This window comes from Manduca sexta, chromosome 27, assembly GCF_014839805.1.
Source record: "Manduca sexta isolate Smith_Timp_Sample1 chromosome 27, JHU_Msex_v1.0, whole genome shotgun sequence".
NCBI lineage: Eukaryota > Metazoa > Arthropoda > Insecta > Lepidoptera > Sphingidae > Manduca > Manduca sexta.
This window is the reverse complement of record NC_051141.1, coordinates 17,864,895-17,886,009: the sequence shown is the minus strand read 5'-3', so window position 1 is coordinate 17,886,009 and position 21,115 is coordinate 17,864,895. Positions and strand designations below refer to the sequence as shown.

General features: G+C 35.6%; 4 long non-coding RNA genes across 4 annotated transcripts; 2 read left to right on the top strand and 2 right to left on the bottom strand.

The window, feature by feature from the left end:
* Positions 1-22: 22 nt before the first annotated feature.
* Positions 23-1,504, bottom strand: LOC115447455. Its single transcript, XR_003939014.2, has 2 exons — positions 1,231-1,504; positions 23-954 (listed from the first exon to the last, which is right to left on the bottom strand). It is a non-coding gene; the product is annotated as an uncharacterized LOC115447455 (long non-coding RNA).
* Positions 1,505-7,259: 5,755 nt separating this feature from the next.
* On the top strand, positions 7,260-11,267 carry LOC115447453. The gene is made up of 2 exons (XR_003939012.2): positions 7,260-7,381; positions 9,344-11,267. It is a non-coding gene; the product is annotated as an uncharacterized LOC115447453 (long non-coding RNA).
* A 2,287-nt stretch (positions 11,268-13,554) lies between these two features.
* Positions 13,555-15,274, top strand: LOC115447436. The gene is made up of 3 exons (XR_003939008.2): positions 13,555-13,726; positions 14,063-14,167; positions 14,581-15,274. It is a non-coding gene; the product is annotated as an uncharacterized LOC115447436 (long non-coding RNA).
* A 2,594-nt stretch (positions 15,275-17,868) lies between these two features.
* On the bottom strand, positions 17,869-19,529 carry LOC115447458. The gene is made up of 2 exons (XR_003939016.2): positions 19,290-19,529; positions 17,869-18,861 (listed from the first exon to the last, which is right to left on the bottom strand). It is a non-coding gene; the product is annotated as an uncharacterized LOC115447458 (long non-coding RNA).
* Positions 19,530-21,115: the final 1,586 nt, after the last annotated feature.

The following is a 21,115-nucleotide window of genomic DNA, read 5'->3' as shown; positions in this document are numbered from 1 at the left end:
GAGGTTTTAAAAATGAAACAAATTCCGCTTCTACTATTTTAATCCATTAAACACCGTGCTAAAATTCCTATGTAATCTTATATTTTGATCTGTAATTGAGAGTGGCGTGTGAATACATGATTAAATACTAATACACAAACATCGAGAAGTTCAAAAGGTTAATATGTTAATAAAATGATTATGATACCTCATAAGTTAATATTAACCAGACGACAGGCTATAAGATATTTAATCCTCTGTATTTTATTCCCCCTATTCCTAAGATTGTAAGTATGTGTGTAATGCTTTGAATCTCAATTCAGCAATAGTATTAATTGTAAATAAAGTTGTAGTACCGACCAACACCCCACAATGCTAGTTCACGACAGACAGCGTGAGTACATATTGATATATCTAATTACAATAAATCCCTACAGTAACACGATACATCGAACACTAAACACCGATACACAATAATTAAAATGTGACTTAATTTGCATTCATTAGTGTCTCATTCCTAAAGGCCAACTCCCAGAACTAGTGTTACCATCGGAATGTTCCTGCAGTCCGGGGAATAAAATAACTATGACAAGAGTACACGACGCCAATAGTGTTGACGCGGCACAAATTAAAATATAAAATGAACGAAACAATAAAGTTCAAATTATGTCTAACATAATAACAATATGAACTATACAAGATTTCCTCAAATACATTAATTCATGAAGAATCATTATAATATAAAGAAATCCGTAATATCAGAAGTATTTTGAACCGATTCTAAACAATAAATCGGCAGTAGGCGTTCCGATCGTTTCCTAGTAGAACGCGTTGATTACTCGAGGACGAGTATTTTTGCACTGGTCTACTGGGATCACTTGCGCTTTGCTGCTAGATTGATCTCTTTGCAGGTGTCATCACATCGCGTTCATGAATTCTTGAAGAATGCTGAGTACTGTTAACGTTGATCGTAACCTGCAACAATATCAAAAATCACGTAAGAAAACATTATAATTACATAAGTCCATTTTCTAAGGTGTGTCCATATGAACTTTTGCCTCCGGAGCCCTCTAGGCGTCGTTTTTCATTTTCTGCGGCTGCGGACATGCGCACTATGATTATCCGCTGCTCTCTTAGGGCGCAGTATCGATCGCGGGACCACGACAATGACGGCTGCCTCGTACCATCTTCTGAATGCCACGACAATAGTAACTAATGTAATATAACCACTTTTCTACTTCCACCACTCACCTGCGTCACCACATTCAGCTAACTCGACCCACCCCTGCAGATGGTTGCACCACCACTCACACCTCGAGTTTATTGTTACTTGAAATAAACACACAAACTCAACTTTAAATTATAGTGCGGCATGTGGGTTAATTTTTTGGGTATTTATTAAGAAATGTCCAGCAACAATCCATGCGGACACAAATTGTTGCTGGACATTCCAGAGACACGTCTGGCTTCGGTGAGCTGCCTCTAGGAATAGGACGGGCCAGTCTGTGCCCTCCCCCTGATCCTTCATGTACAGTCGGTCATGAAAGTCGCTTAGTAAAACTCAACCACAAGCTAAAGATTTTAAGTGTTAAATGTCGTTGATCAGTTTTCGCTAGATATTTTACTGAACACCTTAAAATTACTATATTTTTCGGTTATTTTAGGTTGCGGTAATTAACCTAGACAGCAATGATTATAATTCATATTTTACAAAAGTTTGTCGAATTTTATTGTATGATATTCTGTGTCTATACTGTTCACTTATATTTAAACTATAAGCGGATTCAGCCTTTATTTCATGCTATGTAACATTTGTGATTGGTGGTGTTAAATAAAATATTTAACGATAACTGATCAACGACATTTGATGCTTAAGGTGTTTGCCTTTTCTGTGACTTTTTGTTAAGCGACTTTATTGGCTGACTGTACATCTAGGTTTCAAGTTAAACGTCACTAACGCCATCTAAATCTGTAATTGTAAAATTGAACCACACCCAATTCGCTTATCTTTTTGAGACGTATTTGTAAACTATAGGAGTTAGTTTTAAAACACTACAGGCTATTAGAAAAGCATAGCTCATGGAAAATAAGGCTCTTAAAAGTTCGTATTAAAGACATTTAGGGACAAACTCAAATCAAGAAATCTACACCTAGATGGCGCAATTATAATTTTGAAACCTAGATCAATACTATACTGGATGGGAAGTTCGGATGCTGCGTCGGTCTCTCGCTCCGAGGCCAGCGCGTGTAGCGGACGTGTCGCAGGATGTAACCCGTGAAGGTCTACACGGAGGCGCCGGACCACTGGGGCGTGATCCTCAGCCGCAGGTCAGTTTTAGCATTTGTTTCAATTAGTTTACGCGCAGCGTATTGAGATATAAGGGACAGCCACTAGCAGCGATTGTACTGATAGAGAAATAGGGAATTGTAATGTGAGATTTTGCAGCACAAAAGTTTCTTCTGGTTATTGTGATTACATTATGCGATTTTTTATTAACTACTTTACATATAAAATGTGCATTGCTATAACCTAATATTGTGCATTTTTCCATATTTGCCCAATTCAAAATGGCGGATGTTTAACTCGTGACAGGGACTTTTTAATATTTGTGGTCATGATATACCCAGAATACTGAGGTTACAAATGACTACTTAATAAACTCGTCTTTTCCGAATTTATCATATTTTCGCCAAAATTATACGTCGTTGTAATAATTTCTTACAAAAAATGGTGGATCGATACTTTGCGCATGTGCAGAGACACCCGAGGTACAGAGGATACAGAACAAAGAACTAGTAGCGCAGCTATACACTTTTCACTGTTTTCTTTAATATTGAAGTTCAGATTATTATAAACTTGTAAATTCTTGGATCAATAAATATCGTCCTACACCTATCCATCTCGCACGTGTAGGTACTCAACATTTAGTGCGCATCTATTAATGCTCATTTCAATTCAAAATGGCGGCGATGCAATAATAACCGCTGACATTTTCTCCGCGTGCCATGCCATTTGCCATGTGAATTAGCCAACGTTTCTTTTTTTCAATTTGTTTACTTAAAATATTATTGTTCGTAGCCGAGTTATACAGGTTGGATTTTGGAGACGAGGCAGCGAAGGCAGCTAGAGAATTCCTGAATGCATTTGTATACTTTTAAATCAAATGACCTTCTTACAAGTTCTTAAACCTCTAGTAATCCTTTAGTCTTATGATCCTTCTAAGCAACACAATGCAAAAAAGATTATGCATACTTTGACCATCTTTTGTGGTCTCTACATTTTTTTTTCAAATATAGTAATTTTTCAAAAAACGTTGACAGCCTACTAAGAAAGTTTTTCGTAGTACAGCGATTTAGGTAGCTAGCTGCAGCCACTCCATCATAAAAATCAACCAAAAAATCCACGTTATGGAAACTTGTTATGCCTGAATGTTGTAAAATTTTCTGTAAGCTCCCTGAATACCCCAAAAAAAATAATGTCGCCTAAAAGGTCGGTTAGCGTAAAACTCGTTGCGAAACAAAATGGCGGTTTGCAACTGCGGTATTGCGCATGTGCAATGGACAGAGGCGCCATCTGCCCGATGCCCTACGCCGCGCGGTACCGCCTGTTCCGCAAACAACCGGTACAGCAGCCATGACTTGACTCTCGTATATTTATGCCGACTTGAATCCAATGGTAATAAACTCTCAAAACCGGACGTGAGATAACAATTATAGTCTTGTTTGAATTTCCGGAGGTCCAAGCAGAACTGCCTTCAGAGGGCGCTGATGCACCTAAAGTCATCTTATTTGATTTTTTTATGTACTCATCAATCAAGCGCCTGCTGGTGTGTTTGCCTTGCAATTATTTCCTTATTAAATAAATGTCCTTTAAATTAAAGAAGGAATTAGATCAACTACTTTTGTAGATCAGAATATTTTGATTTTATTTTTATATTCCTGAAATGCTTGTTTCAGGTGCAGACCATCTAGTAAACGCTGTCCGTGTTTAAGAATGGTGCCAATGGGGGCTTCCGACTTCCGATTACACCTAGGAAGGCGGAGAGCAATAAGAGCGGACACGTCGCGCTGCAGCCAAACCATGCTCCGTTAACGCAACGTGGCCGGAGCATGGACTTGGCTGCGAATGGATCAGGGAGTGCCCTCGCTTCAACACGACCACTACATGCGGAGGCAAAGAAACCCTACTTACATTTGGTTGCTAATCCTATTTATTTCATCGTGAATTTGGTGCAGGAATGACGCAAAGACAGACCACAGAAAATGGTGGCCATCGAGAGGCGGCGGCCTCTGGCTGGTTGCCGTGAATATGTGGGCCTGTTTAGGGGGGTAACGCGGTATGTGGTGTCCTAGGCTAGATGACACTATGATACCACAGGCTGTCGTGGCATTGTCATATGGGGGAGGATAGGATAAACAGACATTCAGTATTATTGTTATTTGTATAACAAGAGCCTGCTTTATACAAGAAACAATAGTATAGTATGATCTGTTTTGCGATGTTTTAGAGGTTTGATGTATTTATTTGTAATAATTTTTGGCCGGTATGATGTACTTTTGCTAGTTTTATTTACACGTACTGGACTGAGTGAGTACCCAGCTTTATTGATTTTATTTGGGGAATCTTGTATCGGACGGAGCTTTTCATTTTAGATCGAGAGCTGATGGACATTTTGGGTACAATGTCTGAGGCAACGTAGAACATTGTTAAAATATTTTTCTAGTTAAACCTGAATAAGATATTGCAGACCATTCCTAAGGGTTGCAGGTCTTAAGCGACCATTAAATTAAAAAAACCTTATTTTTTTCCAAAAATGATCGCGAAGCATTTTGAATGTTTTAATAGTTATCTTAGAATTTAGTATTTAGAGGCGAAAACAAACGCCAGATCATTTAACAGCATCTCAGACATTGCCAGATATTTGCAAAGACATATCGTTTAAATATTGAAGATCCCCTTTTTTTAGTTTGTCACATGTCATCGCTTCCCAGACATATGGCGGACTAAAAAGGAGCTTTACTTCGATTTTTTAAAATATATCTTTGCAAAGATCTGACACAGTTTCGAACTCCGGATAAATGGTCTGGCGCTTTTATTTTTAATATTTTAAATACTAAATTCTATGATATTAAAATTTTAAAATGCTTCATGAACATTTTAGCAAAAAACAAAGCTTATTTTAAATTGATGAGTCGCCTAAGGCCTGCTACTTTACGTCAGGTCGCATTTCCCTGACTCTCTGCATTATGGTATTCAGGTTTAACCAGAAACAATTTAACAATGTTCTACGTTGCCTCCAACACCTTCCTGAGAATGTCAATCAGCGCTCAGACTATGTATTTTGTATTCAGTTTTCGTGGATGTATTAAACTGTATTTAATTTTAATGGTGTAAATTATTGATTTATTGTTGTATTCTGTATGATTGTATTTAGTTTAAAAGATGTTTTATTTTATGGGGGCCCTGTATTTAGTAATTTATATCGATTTAATGTGAATTATATTTCTGATTTTCACGGAGAAGTCGGACCCTCTGTGAAGATCATTAATTAATTTTATAATTACGATATACTTACTTCTTCACTATTGATTTTCAGTATATGTCATGTATAAGTTGTGTTCAGTTTTTATCAATGTGTTGATTTTGTTTAATGTAAATATTACTTTCTATAAGTTTATTCGCGTAAATCTGTGTTTAGTTCAACGGTTGTATTCATTTCTTGTTGTAATTATTAATTTCAGCGTCCACGTATTGTTTACATATAATTTGTAATTATTTTCGTGTTAGGTGTAATAATTTTATCCCTTACATTATCTGGTGAACAGTTCTTCTAAAAATGTGCTACATGTTGAACTGAACTTTATTAAATCGGTATCACCCAAATATTGTGCTTTATTTTACTATCCCTTCGTCGAACTGAGATTGCAGTTTCTATATAGAAACTCATCACAATAAAATGTAATAGAAGTCAATAAGATGAGAAATTCCCTTAAAACTTTAATCATAAAAGATCTTTTTCCCCAATGGGATGATGGTACGGAGCGAGCCTATCTGGTGATAGACTCGGGCATATATCGGGCACATCGTGATTTCGAAAAATTTCAAAGTGATTTCGAAATAAAAGATGCTCGTAAAGCTCTAGTTGTAAGAAAATGTGTCTCAAAAAGTTGGTTAGATTGCGATGTACTGAATTCCTTCATGGAATTGTATTATGCTTTGGATATAATAGTTAACACTATTGGTGAGTAGACTAGAATTTACGACTTTTTCTCTATTCAAGTAAATAAAAATCGAGACTAATTTATGTACCGCAAAACTAATAACATTTATGATTTTCTAAATATGCGAGTATAGTTTATTGATTGTGATTTATATTTTCACAGAAATTTGTGTAAACAATTTTCAAATAAATAATACTGTGTTATCATTAAAGTGTGTTCTCTATCATTAGTAGAAATCGTCCGCTTAAACAAGGTAAACAGACAAGTATATGCGTAGTGTTGAAGTTACCAAACAAGTTTTCTTACATTGATAAATCATAATGGAGTGGAACCTAACCTCTATATAACAAACCTAATGGTAACGAATTACTTGGTGTAATGAATAATTTCTAGATCCCTTCAGTTTCGTTATATCGCGTTTGCACTGTATAACAGTGTTTGGGACTCAGCTCGATGTTTTCCATCTCTCCAGGTAAGACCGATGACGCGAATGTAAACGTCCAAGCAGACCGCCCCCTCCCCCTGCGCCTTCGTGTGGATGCACTTCCCTTTGAAACAAAATAAAGTACTTATTACAAACATTAAGAAAAAATGCGGACCATCTCTACTTCACGTCACTATGTGCACCTGCCTGCGAAAAGGTTGCCGACCACTGCTCTCGCGGGATCGGAGCTGCGTTGCCAGTTTAATAGATTTCCCGCAAGTTATGGCGGGATGGACATATGGAATATAGGAAACAATATGTACTGACGGCTGACAGATTTATATTACAATTGATATAAATACAAATTTATGGTGCAAAAAATATCTGAGTATCTATATAATATAATAACGTTTATTTGATCAAATTGTACTTTTAGAATTAATTTATACGCAATGTAATGTAAACTGTGTGAATTACAAAAACAGAATGATCAGTTTTAATATATAAACAAGTAGTATTTTGATAGTTATACTGGATTTTTTTGATTACTTGATTGCTCGACATATTTTTGACGGAATTTCTTATTTAAGCTGACGGAATTTTAAAATGATTGTTAGCCACACTAGATGGGAAGTTCGGATGCTGCGTCGGTCTCTCGCTCCGAGGCCAGCGCGTGTAGCGGACGTGTCGCAGGATGTAACCCGTGAAGGTCTACACGGAGGCGCCGGACCACTGGGGCGTGATCCTCAGCCGCAGGTCAGTTTTAGCATTTGTTTCAATTAGTTTACGCGCAGCGTATTGAGAAATAAGGGACAGCCACTAGCAGCGATTGTACTGATAGAGAAATAGGGAATTGTAATGTGAGATGTTGCAGCACTTGATGATTTCTTCTGCTTATTTTGTTTTGATTATGCAAGGCGATCTTTTGTTAAATACTTTACTAAACACATCCATGTATTACCGTTATGAAATATCATTATGAATAAGTTATCATAGCTCGGTTAAACGTTGCCCGGTAAATATGCCCATTTTGCGACATTTTGCTCTTAGGTATATAAAATGTCAATTGCTAAAACTAAAAATGTGCGTTTTTCCATATTTGCCCAATTCAAAATGGCGGATGTTCAACTAATGATAAAGGCTTTTTAATTTATCAGTTCACGATATGCCAAGGATAGTGAGATAACAAATGACATTGTAACTACCACTACTTAATAAACTTGCTGTTTTCGAATTTATCATATTCTCGCCAAAATTATATGTCGTTGTAATAATTTCTCACATAAAATGGCGGATCGATACTTTGCGCATGTGCAGAGACACCCGAGGTACCTACCACGCCCGGGCGCGATACAGAACAAAGAACTAGTAGCGCACCTATACGCAGCGCAGCGCACTTTTCACTGTTTTCTTTAATGATTGTGTTCGGATTATTATAAACTTGTAGAATCTTGGATCAATAATTATTGTTATTGCTTTACTGTACCTACCCAGTACCCATCTCGCAGGTATATTCGACACTTAGTGCGCATCTATGAATGCTTATTTCAATCCAAAATGGCGGCGATGCAATTTAAAATAGCCGCTGACATTCTCTCCGCGTGCTATGCCTTGTGCCATGTGAATTAGTCAGGGCTGCTACTTTTTTTGTTAATTTAAAATCCTATTCTTCATAACCGAGTTATACAGATTTAATTTTTGAGACGAGGCACCAAGGGCAACTAGAGAATTCCTGAATGCTTTTCCATTGGTACTTGTAAATCAAACGACTCTTAATACAAATTTCTAATATTCAAAAGTGAATTGGCGTCGCATTTCCTACATAAAGTTTTTTACAGTTTAAACTTTAAACCTCAAATGGTCGTTTAGTCTTTTGAACCTTATAGGCAAGAAGATTGATTGACATTGTTGCGACAGCGTCGCACATAGTATCACGTAGATGCTTGGATGAGTGTTAACTCACGTAGTACGTCACGTGCCACTTTAGTATATTATATAAGCACCATTTGTACATAGAATAAATCAGAACAATTACCATCTCACGTCTCATTTCATCTTGCCATAAATTAATGGCAAAGACATCCAAAAAGTTTTTGCAAACTTTGGCCCATTTTCTTGGTGACTACATTATTTCAAGCATTGTAAATCTTAATGTCTTCAAAAGAGATGGAGAGTTTTCTATTTCTTATACCTACAGCGGTTAAGGTATCTGACCTTGCCCCTCCATCTCAAAAATCCACCTGTATACAAATTAGCGAAACACATTACCAGACTATAGTAACTCGTTATGTTCGAATTTTGTATAATATAACTTTACCAGTTCATAACACTCCATCCCACATAAAATGGCGGATCGTAGTATTGCGCATGTGCAATGGACAGAGGCGCCATCTGCCCGATGCCCTGCGCCGCGCGGTACCGCCTGTTGCGCAAACAACCGGTACAGCAGCCATGACTTGACTCTCGTATATTTATACCGACTTGAATCCAACGGTAGTAAACTCTCAAAACCGGACGTGAGATAACAATTATAGTCTTGTATGAATTTCCGGAGGTCCAAGCAGAACTGGACACAGGGCGCTGATGCACCTAAAGTCATCTTATTTGATTTTTTATGTACTCATCAATCAAATGTCCTTTTTAGTAAAGAAGGATTTAGACCAACTAATTTTATGGATCACAATATTTTGATTTATATTTCTGAAATGCTTGTTTCAGGTGCAGACCATCTAGTACACGCTGTCCGTGTTTAAGAATGGTGCCAATGGGGGCTTCCGACTTCCGATTACACCTAGGAAGACGGAGAGCAATAAGAGCGGACAGGTCGCGCTGCAGCCAAACCATGCTCCGTTAACGCAACCTGGCCGGAGCATGGACTTGGCCGCGTGGATCAGGGGTGCTTCGTTTCAACGCGACCACTACATGCGGAGGCAAAGAAACCCTACTTATATTTGGTTGCTAATCCTATTTATTTCATCGTGTATTTGGCACAGGAATGACGCACAGACAGACCACAGAAAATGGTGGCCATCGAGAGGCGGCGGCCTCTAGGTGGTTGCCGTGAATATGTGGGCCTGTTTAGGGGGGTAACGCGGTATGTGGTGTCCTAGGCTAGATGACACTATGATACCACAGGTTGTCGTGGCATTGTCATATGGGGGAGGATAGGATAAACAGACATTCAGTATTATTGTTATTTGTATAACAAGAGCCTGCTTTATACAAGAAACAATAGTATAGTATGATCTGTTTTGCGATGTTCTAGCGGTTTGGTGTATTTATTTGTAATAATTTTTGGCCGGTATGATGTACTTTTACTAGCTTTATTTACACATACTGGACTGAGTGAGTACCCAGCTTTATTGATTTTATTTGGGGAATCTTGTATCGGACGGAGCTTTTCATTTTAGATCGAGAGCTGATGGACATTTTGGGTACAATGTCTGAGGCAGCGTAGAACATTGTTAAAATATTATTCTAGTTAAACCTGAATAGGATATTGCAGACCATTCCTAAGGGTTGCAGGTCTTAAGCGACCATTAAATTAAAAAAACCTAATTTTTTTCCAAAAATGATCGTGAAGCATTTTGAATGTTTTAATAGTTATCTTAGAATTTAGTATTTAGAAGCAAAAAAAACGCCAGATCATTTAACAGCATCTCAGACATTGCGAGATATTTGCAAAGACATATCGTTTAAATATTGAAGATCCCCTTTTTTTAGTTTGTCACATGTCATCGCTTCCCAGACATATGGCAGACTAAAAAAGGCTTTTTCTTCGATTTTTTAAAAATATATCTTTGCAAACATCTGACACAGTTTGGGACTCCGGATAAATGGTCTGGCGCTTTTATTTTTAATATTTTAAATACTAAATTCTATGATATTAAAATTTTAAAATGCTTCATGAACATTTTAGCAAAAAACAAAGCTTATTTTAAATTGATGAGTCGCCTAAGGCCTGCTACCTTACGTCAGGTCGCATTTCCCTGACTCTCTGCATTATGGTATTCAGGTTTAACTAGAAAACTATTTAACAATGTTCTACGTTGCTTCAAACAACTTCCCCAGAATGTCAATCAGCTCTCAAACTTTGTATTTTGTATTCAGTTTTCGTGGATGTATTAAACTGTATTTAATTTTAATGGTGTAAATTTTTGATTTATTGTTGTATTCTGTATGATTGTATTTAGTTTAAGAGATGTTTTATTTTATGGGGGCCCTGTATTTAGTAATTTATATCGATTTATTGTGAATTATATTTCTGATTTTCACGGAGAAGTCGGACCCTCTGTGAAGATCATTAATTAATTTTGTAATTACGATATACTTACTTTTTCACTATTAATTTTCAGTATGTGTCATGTATAAGTTGTGTTCAGTTTTTATCAATGTGTTGATTTTGTTTAATGTGAATATTAATTTCCATCAGTTTATTCGCGTAAATCTGTATTTAGTTCAATGGTTGTATTCATTTCTTGTTGTAATTATTAATTTCAGCGTCCACGTATTGTGTACATATAATTTGTAATTATTTTCGTGTTAGATGTATTAATTTTATCCCTTACATTATCTGGTGAACAGTTCTTCTAAAAATGTGCTACATGTTGAACTGAACGTAATTACATCGGTATCACCCTAATGTTGTGCTTTATTTTACTATCCCTTCGTCGAACTGAGATTGCAGTTTCTATTTAGTAAAATCACTAAAATGGTCATCACAATAAAATTGAATAGAAATCAATAAGTTATTTAACAAATGCTTTTATATTTTTATCAAAAAATGTCACATTAACTCCAGCATGGAAAGAATTAATAAAATCTGGTAAAATCAATAAGTTATTTACAATTGTACTCGGTGATTTTTGTCGAGCCACAAACCACATACATAGAGCGAAACCTGTGTTAACTATTTCGCTTAAGGTTTTTAAATCTGCAAATTCACACAATTTAGTGCTGTTATCAGTCGCCCAGGATGGATAATTATATAAATTATATGACAGAGATAATACCTGTAGTTGACAGTGATGGACAAACCGACGCATATACGCATGCATATTTCGATTTCAGAAACGCATTCGATCTTCTCTATAATGACGTGTTGCTTATAAAGTTAGCATTTCACGGTTTCACCCCGCATTTACTAGATTTTTCGGATGAAAAGAAACTAACATTCCTAGCCAGGAATCGAATCCGATGTGTATTACATTAAAATGGCAACATAATGTATCATTACACCATTCAATAGTGTCACTAATAAAAATCTTATTCTGGAAAGTAATGATATACTGCAAAATAAAGGAGGTCATTTTCTTTGAATTTTTTTAAAATATATCTGCATATATCTGGCAAAGGTAACCTGGTTGAATAATATAGCGTTTTTACTTTGTGTCCCGTATGGTGTTACTCTCTTTAGTCAAGCACATAAAGCATCAAGCCATTAAGCATATGGGACAAAGGAATATCCACATGTGCATGATGCTATAGAATTATGATTAATTATTTCTTAGATAGAGCATTTATTTATTTCCCGAATCAAGCAATCTCTTACGTTTAAACTTCTGAGTATGAGGAAAAAACGATTACAAAACTGATACTTCGTTGCAATATTGATGGCTCACTATTACAGGGTAAATTCATATTTATTACTAAAAAAAAAATTAAATTTAGTAAGGACAATTGATTGTTCCCAATTTACTACATCTTTCGAGACTTGAAATTTTTACTGAAAAAGACTAATAATCATGTGATAGTAATATATCAATTTGAACGTCACATATAACATAAAACCATGTAATAGGATGCTGGTGAGAAGTATAAGTGCTATATTACACGAGCCCCCCTGCTCGCGCCACATGCAACGGAAGGAGACAGCTTGACTCCTTTTAAGGTTCCATAGTCTCTACGACCAACCCTTTCAATTTCATAACTCACGATAATATAAGCATTTATTGGATAATTATTCTCATGTTTACGCGAATGTAAGACACTACAATTAAACTATTTTTCGGATTTTATCGCGGTTTTAATATTTGACTTTTCTCGCGACGTTTCGGCGACGGCGGGACTGAGGTTTGGTCATCCGCAAAGGCAAAATTACAAGTACCTATCTACATTCAACAATTATACAACTCTTAAAATTTTAGCTGTTGGTGGTCTGATCTACGCAGCATGAGCTCACAGTGCCTTGTTAATATGCTTATTCATTAACTCATCTATACACTTTTTATTATATAGTGAATATTCATATTGTAATATCACTTTATAAAAACTAAACAAAAGTTTCTGTTGTAATCGACTTACGTAGCTCAACAAATAATATGTGTTTATATACTTAAGCTGAAACTAAGTGATACTATTCTCGTGGATCTATTGCCCGATAGAGCTAATGCAATATATAAGGTAGTTTTAAAATGGTCCTTGTATATATGAGTTATTTTATTAGGCAATATAATCGCTAAGCAACAAATCTCAGAATAAATGAATAAATATATATTATCAGCAAATTTCAGTTAATAATGTTTTGGTGCTCAATTAAAAATTCGCATTCGTGAATGTAGAAAGTCGAATATACGTTACATATACCCTTTACTATTTTCCCTGATTCCATATAATTGGAGACGTAATTTTAAGATATATTTTACGTTTGAACTGCGTTCTCTTTTTGAACTGCAGTTATTATTCTAAATCTCCAACGTTATTCTCTCATCTGAATGAAATACTTTCGGGAATATTTAATCCAAAAGTCATCAATGTCTAGCTCCTTTTAACGCCATTGCCATTAACCTCCGACTATAAGTGTACTTCCGACATTAAAATAAATGAATTAACTACGGAACCCTACGTCCCAACATTGGTCCACATGAAGTACCCTTGCCACACCCAAATGAAAACGGATTGCAGAGGGCGCCAGTTGCACTTAGAACCTAGATCAATACTGTAGGGAGCGGCAGTGCACCGGCTCCACAGTTCTTTGTCGCCTGACCCGCTCGGCTGTCGGACGCCTCCCAAAATGTTCAACGGCAGTGAATACTGACGGCTGTTGTACAGTTTGGGATGAAGTTTATAATTCTTCCGTAGCAGCAAACCTTTATGGAAGAGGTGAGTGCACTTTTAATTCTAATTATTGTGAATATAATCGTTTTTGAGATAAATTTCAACCACGCATGCGCGTAGGAAACCGCAATAAATTTGTGCTATCAGTGTTCTACAATACTATTTCCTTTCTTTAGAAGGGTCAGATCCTATTTATAAAGATTAAGTTGGTGTAGAAAGATTTCAAGTACTCATTGCAACCAGAAGGCCGTTTTAATTATGAAGCTATCTCTTGAATTTTGGTCTAACAACTTCTTAGTTAGCTTCCAGTTAGATTTGTTTCAAACTAAGGTGTAAGAATATTTTGAATGTGAGATTATATTAAGGGTATCGTGTTTTCAGATTCATCGTTGCTGAGTTGCTGACCTGCTATCTTCTGGAAAACCGTCTTCTATATCCGGGTCCACCAAAGAAATCATTTGAAAAGGAAGCGCAGATAGAGTTTAGGTAAGCGAAAAATGATATTCTGATATTTAATTCTATCCCTTTTACTAAATTTTGTAAATGTATCAGGTAGTTATGACGACAGAAGACATACAAAACGTCTTATAACTATGAAAGATGTACCAGCATTTATTAGTAAAGGTCAATATAATTTGACAGACCTAAATTAAATTAGTATTAATTGTTTTACTCCAGCACAACTACATTTATGTCTTTAAATGGCAATCAATAGTTTACCCCCAAACCCGAATTACACCAGTAACCAAAGAGCGGTAGCTACGCCCCTCCTTTAAATTACAAGGCACAGTGAAGAGAGTCTTTTGTTTAGCGATAAGACAATGAAAAAAATCTTTAGAATTAATAACTTCTTAAACGGCTAGTGTCTGTTATATTAATTAAACTCTTTTGTTTTACAGACATGAGCTAAACTACACGCGGGACGCTGTGCAAGGATTGGGTATGGATTCCGGTTCAAACACGACGAACAACTAAAGAACTCAACGCCGATGAATCATCTTCTGAAGCTCCCTTCCCTCACCAGGACCTCTCTTCTCTTTCCTAGCATAGACATTTCTTCTACCCCTGTTTTATGTCGTGCGTGATTTCCTTCTACTAAATGTTCCCTTGCTATTTGCAATTTCTTGATGTGTACCTTCAGTGTACTTAAATGTATGGACAAGAGAGTGTATGGTAATTTCCAGTTCCCTGTTAACTCCTTGGTGTTGTCCTTCGCTTTCGTGGTAGCTTACTGTCCTTCCTTCTCTGTCCTTCCGTGTCGTTTTCCTAAACGTGGTATTTGTAATCTCGGTGTTTTTAAATCTTATATGTCCTTCTTCCCTAACGTGTGTATTTCCTTGAATGTCCTCTTTCTCACATTCTAAACTTTTTGATGTTTGTGTGTGTTCCTCTTCATGTAATCTGTATCTTCAACCTTCTCCTAAATGTTGAATGAAAGGTTAAATGTTGTCTCAGCAATACCTATGGTGTCTAGTAGTTGTGATGTTCAGTGTATCGTGTGATTGTATTCAATTCTTGTCAAAGTGTATTGTGTAGTAAATGTATTCAGTTTAACATATTAATCGTTCTTCAATAAATGTTAATGTACATTGAGTTTTATTTAAACATCTATTAAAATGATGGTTTCACCTGAAGAATCATAATTACTCTTTAATAAAGCGGCGATTTACACATTTTTTTTCTACCCATGTCTAACTTTTTCTATACTTACATAGTTATTACAAAAGGAGATTCTATATGTTTAACTTCCTTGTAAATGCCTATAATAGATTATATTCCTGCGGTTTCTTTAATGTAATTTAATCAAATTTCTAGTAATATTTTCAATCATGATTAATAATGCTCCTTATTTGAAATTACCAAACATAAAGTTAAAATATTGGATAATAAAAATATATTCGAAGAATTAAATATATATTGGTCTACTTAACAAAATAGAAATAATTAAAGGTCTAAATCTGGAGTAAGTCGCCTAGTCGATACCAACGACACAGAGGCCATCTTAGAGGTAAGGTATAGTTCATGCGACAGTTCTATTTCATTAAACAGATCAAACGTCCTAACACCGTCGATATATATGTACTACGTATTAGATTGGAGTTCCCAACATTCACTGTGTTCATCTGATTTGAACTGATATCCATTCAAACTGACTCTAGTATTGTCAATATTGACAGCTTGTAGTTGTGTACGGACTGGTGCTCATCATATAAGAACTCGAGTCTAAGTGAAAACCTGGATTTGAATAAAAAATATTAGTCAAATATGTAAAATTATTTGTTGTTCAAGAGAATAAATAAGGTTAGAGAACCTCATTACGAGTAGAGACTATTAACATATAGCTCACATTGTGATGATGAAGAAAGGGAAGTTTTTGTTTTTATTGTAATAAAACGTAATTAAATTGTGTTTAAAACAATGAAGTAGCCTGTTAAAACCAGATAGATAATAATATCTATTTTTGTACATTAATTTATTATTATTGTCTTCCTTGTCAAATTAACACAAATAAAATTTGAATTTTCTTTCAGAATAAGAAATGGACCTAAGACAAAAACACCACATAAAGTTATGGGAAAGCGAATTACGTAAATTCATTTTCTTGGACGACATACTTATTCCAACTAATTCGGTTTAAATCAAAACTTCTGAACTGATTTTAAAGTATTTCTAAGAGACCAATCTGGAAGTAAATATATGTTTTGAAATAAAAAAAATCCAATTAATTGAATTAAGTTTTGGTAAAACAAACACAAACAAAAAATATATTAAAAAATATTACGTAATGCTTTATCATTAATTTATAAATTATTTATCCAAAAGCCATCGTTCGTGGAAATTTTTGTGTCACTATTTCTTTCCAATCATTTTCAATGCGGCTGGACTGACTCAATTTATTTTCACAGACTATCAAAACTTCCATACACTATTTTTAAGTCCGCGAAAATATGAATATAATGTGCTAACATTTTCTCTACGTAAGGTACAAAGGCGCGAATTAAACAAGCAAGTAACAGTCAAATTATAGGAGTGTGTCTCGTCGTCTAAGAAATGTTTTAACGAAAATGAAAGGTATTACTATTTATTATTACACATATTACTGGTGGTAGGTCTCTCACATGTCAGAGTCCGCCTGAGTAGGTATGGTGGTACCTACTCAGGCGTTGTCTATTTCTGCCGGCAAGCAGCAGTAAGTAGTCACTGTTATGTTCCGGTTTAAAGAAAATTATAGCCTGTATAACTGGATATAATAAGACTTAACTTCTCATGTCTTATGATGGCAAGCGTAGTTGAATACCAAACTCTATTTAATAATTTGTTTTCTTTAGAATATGATTTTATTTTATTTTTGCTATTTTTATTTCATTGTTTTTAAATTAATCTTCTTTTTCACTCTTTTTATACCTGTGTTTTTTTTGTTTATTACTGGAGACTTCACTGCATTTTGTAACAGATTCTTTAATTATTTATATTTGATATTTTCTGTTTGTTTCAAATATTAAATAAATAAATAAAAAAATGTGTCCACCTAAAACTCAAATCTAATCAAACTTTACATTAAATGGACTATAGTGGTCTTTCTACTCATTTCTGAACGTTATACGCGTTTATGGTTCATTTAGACTAATCTTTGGCTAATTGCTATGTTAATTATGCAGGTATAGTTATAAGTATAACTCAGGTATGGATCGATTTTATTAGGAAGGTCCATACAATAAATAAATATAATATCTGCCCTGTATTATATACAGTCCAACTGCTGGGTACAGGCTTCTTTTACTACTAAAAGGGATTAATTAGACCACAATATGACATAGTGTGGATTAATAGACTTTACATACCCTCAAAATTCCTATAGAAAACTTCTTAAATGTGCTGGTTTCCTCACAACGTTTTCCTTCACCGTTAAAGCAAGCGAGAATTCATAAAGAATACACACATAACCTTAGAAAAGTCAGAGGTGTGTACCCTTTGGTTTTGAATCTACAGACATTCGTCTCGCCAGTCCGTTCCATTCTCAACTAGGCTATCATCACTTTTTAAGAACCATATTTGATTTAGGTCTCGAGCCAATCTTATACCAGCCTTATCGATTCGGAACTAACTGATAGGAATGGATAAAAATATGTTTATAATAAGTTCAAGTCATGGCACGAGACTCATATTTAAGGGTAAATAAAACACCATTTTTTCTACATTCCATTTATTTCCACCGTGATGTTAAACCAACTCTCAGTAAATTATATATTTACGTAACCTTGCCAACTATATTTAATTAAATGATAAGATTAAAACTAGCTGCGTATTATCAAGTCATTGACTAGTACACACCACAATAACCCCAGGACAAGTGTTACTCACACAATAATCCCTGCGATCCGGGGTAGCTCCCTGATAAGGAGATAAAAAATGTTTAAATACGCAGTGGCAGTGATGGTTATATTCAAGGTTCGGGATCTGGACTACTCTAAATGTAAGGATACGAAAGGAAAAAAGAAGAAGGATTCTGTTAAAGTATACAGGACAGGAGAGATAAATATGATGGGATGAGTAACAATTTTGATGCCCTGAAGACCAACAAGCTGCAACCGCGAATTTGATGAAGAATTTAGAGAAATTGACCAATTAATAGTATAAAACAGTATCAAAATGTAAATAGTACATTGAGAAATTGAACACGGCAATTATTCGCTACGCATAGATTTAATAAAGGACGAAGATCGCTTGAGCAAACAGGGTGCGTAGCTAGTTATTGTTCTCCACAAATTTTGGCCTAATTGCAAAAACAAAGTATACAAATGGTTGGTGAATGTTATAAATACAGAAGTGAACTTATTATGAAGCCAGAAGAGATGCTCCGATGGATATGCCGCTCCGGTGATCGCCGTGCAAAAGTCTTATCTGCTAGCGTGCCCCACTGGGTGTGGCTTCTGACCATATTCTGCAAAGTCCGATGCACTTACGTTTTCACGTAGCGCTTAAAATCATCTCTAACACTCTTGTACAGGAAGTCAACCTCCACAACCGGCAAAGCCATGAGAAGTTTCTCTTCTTATTCAAAATAAGTGAGATGATGTAGTGTTAAACTGATGAACATATTTCTAGAAGTCACTCTCGCCCGCCTTGATTCGCTGGTTTCTGGTTTCTTGAACTAAACATACAGTCCAGTGGATCCAAACCTGCAAAGATATTATAATTTACATATGAATTTGGATCATGAATGTTGAGCTTCGTTGTGGGTGAGGTCACAATCTTTATTATAACTTATTAAAATTAATATTTCCAATTCTAAATTCTTGGGAAACGGTAAATTTATAAATTTCTTAGGTTTATTCTAAACACAAAGTATGTCTGGTATACTGTTGGCAGTATTCTTTCTTTATTTTCATTGCACATTTCACCTATTGGCGTTCATAGACGTTTAGGCGTTGGTGATCGCTTACCATCAGACGGACCACATTCCAGAACCAAATATATCCCATGCCTTTGTCTACGAGGGCTATATCAAGAGCACCCTACAGCACCACTATTACACTACTACACTATATTCACTTAACACATCATTTAACGCGAAATACTAACACAACTTCACTTGAAACAGACTAACCATTGCTAAGTAATACGAAGCATGATTCTTCACCAGAAGACAAAAAAAGTACGTCCGATATGTCTAGCAAAAATCTGGATTCCCGCTGGACATGTCGGAGGTGCGTCCACCACGGAGTCCCGACGCAAACGCCGGCGAGTCCTGGCCGCGGTACACGTACCTCCCTCCCGTTCCGTATTGATCTAGGCTCCTATTTTATCTAGCGTCATCTGCGCGTATGCTGCCTGCTCCAACCACGCCCTGTTTCGCGGAATTTTGTACTGCATTACCGGGCCGGATCGAGGCGAGATGTAGTAGATAATTATTATTCTGTGACGATAAAAGGTTGGCTGTAACTAAGTAAACACATCAATTGTTGAATGAATTTGGATTAAATTTGTCACACAGGTAGGCTGTATGGAAATATAGACTCACTTTTAAGCCTAGAAAAGTACAGTGAAATATTTATTATTAAGGATTGAATACGGGCGGATTCACAAGCGAAGGGAGCATAAAAAAGGCAACTGCGCTGTTATTTATTGTATGTCAAGACGGTGACAAATGGTTATAGCTTTGTTTTATACACGTAATGCCGGGGCCACACTAAGCTATATTCAATGGCACGACCAACACGCGTTATCACAATAAACATAATGTGTTGTGCCAAATGTTAATTCAATTTCGAGGAAATTTTAACGCGATTATGTTAGTGTAAACATGCAACTTTGTTAGAAGTGCTCCAAGTACCATAGTAACGTTAAAAAGTCGGAAAAAATCACAAAAATATAATCGAGTCTAATCAACATGGCCGCCTCGTCATACACATTTCTGTGTCGCTTTTTACTAAAGTAATTTTGACCGTCACTCTTCGAATAATATCAAACTCAGAAACGCGCCGGAAAACTTATTCATTTAGGTGATACGTTGCTTTTCCTAGATTAATTTAAAGTTCTGTAACTTCAAAGTTGTCTATTCAATGAATTTACGGTGATTTACGTATTTGCGATAATATTTGTATAATATAAGTCCAATGTTTGATCAAATATGGTGACACTGGTTATGCTTCAGTTTAGTGTGGCTTCTAATGTGAACTTCGTATCACGTACCTACAATTTATTTGATTATGGAATTCGATCAGCGATAATTAATCCTAATCAACCTTTCCACTCCAATTCATTAAGAGCCACAACACTGGCTCCATTGTGTAAGATATAGATTTCGTTATATTATTCAATGATACTTGCTTCTAAATATTCGTTAAGTGTACATAAATTCACATAAGCCAAGTTATTTAATGTACTCTACACGGTTTTTTGACTAATAAATTATTTTTATATGTCCATATCAAGTAAAATTCTATTTTGCTTTTCACTTTTATAGTGATTTCTGAAGTCGTTTCTATTTTACGTTAAAAAGGTTTTATTTTTTACTTTTTTTCTTAGCTAAAAATCGTTCTAATTGTACCTAATACAAAATGGATTATTTTCATCCTCTTCAATTTTGAGTTATGTGCTGCATCTTAGGAGTTCAAGTGTATACAACAATTTTGAAAATACCGTTTGGTAAATCTCATCACAATTACCAAATTACATATCCGTCCAATAAGCCAATCCAATTACCCTAAACTGATTGAAAAGAGCAACACCAGAGTTTCTTGCCCATTCTTCTCTGGTGAAAACTGCTTTCCGAACTGGTGGTAGAGTTAATATTGACGGAATCTAAATAATGTTAACATTTTACAGATTCAAATAAATCATTTCATTTCATTTCATAAGAAGAGATTCTTCGCAATATTACCAAAAATATTAGGTCCTTTATGGTTATAGCTTAAGGTATAACCTTAAGTG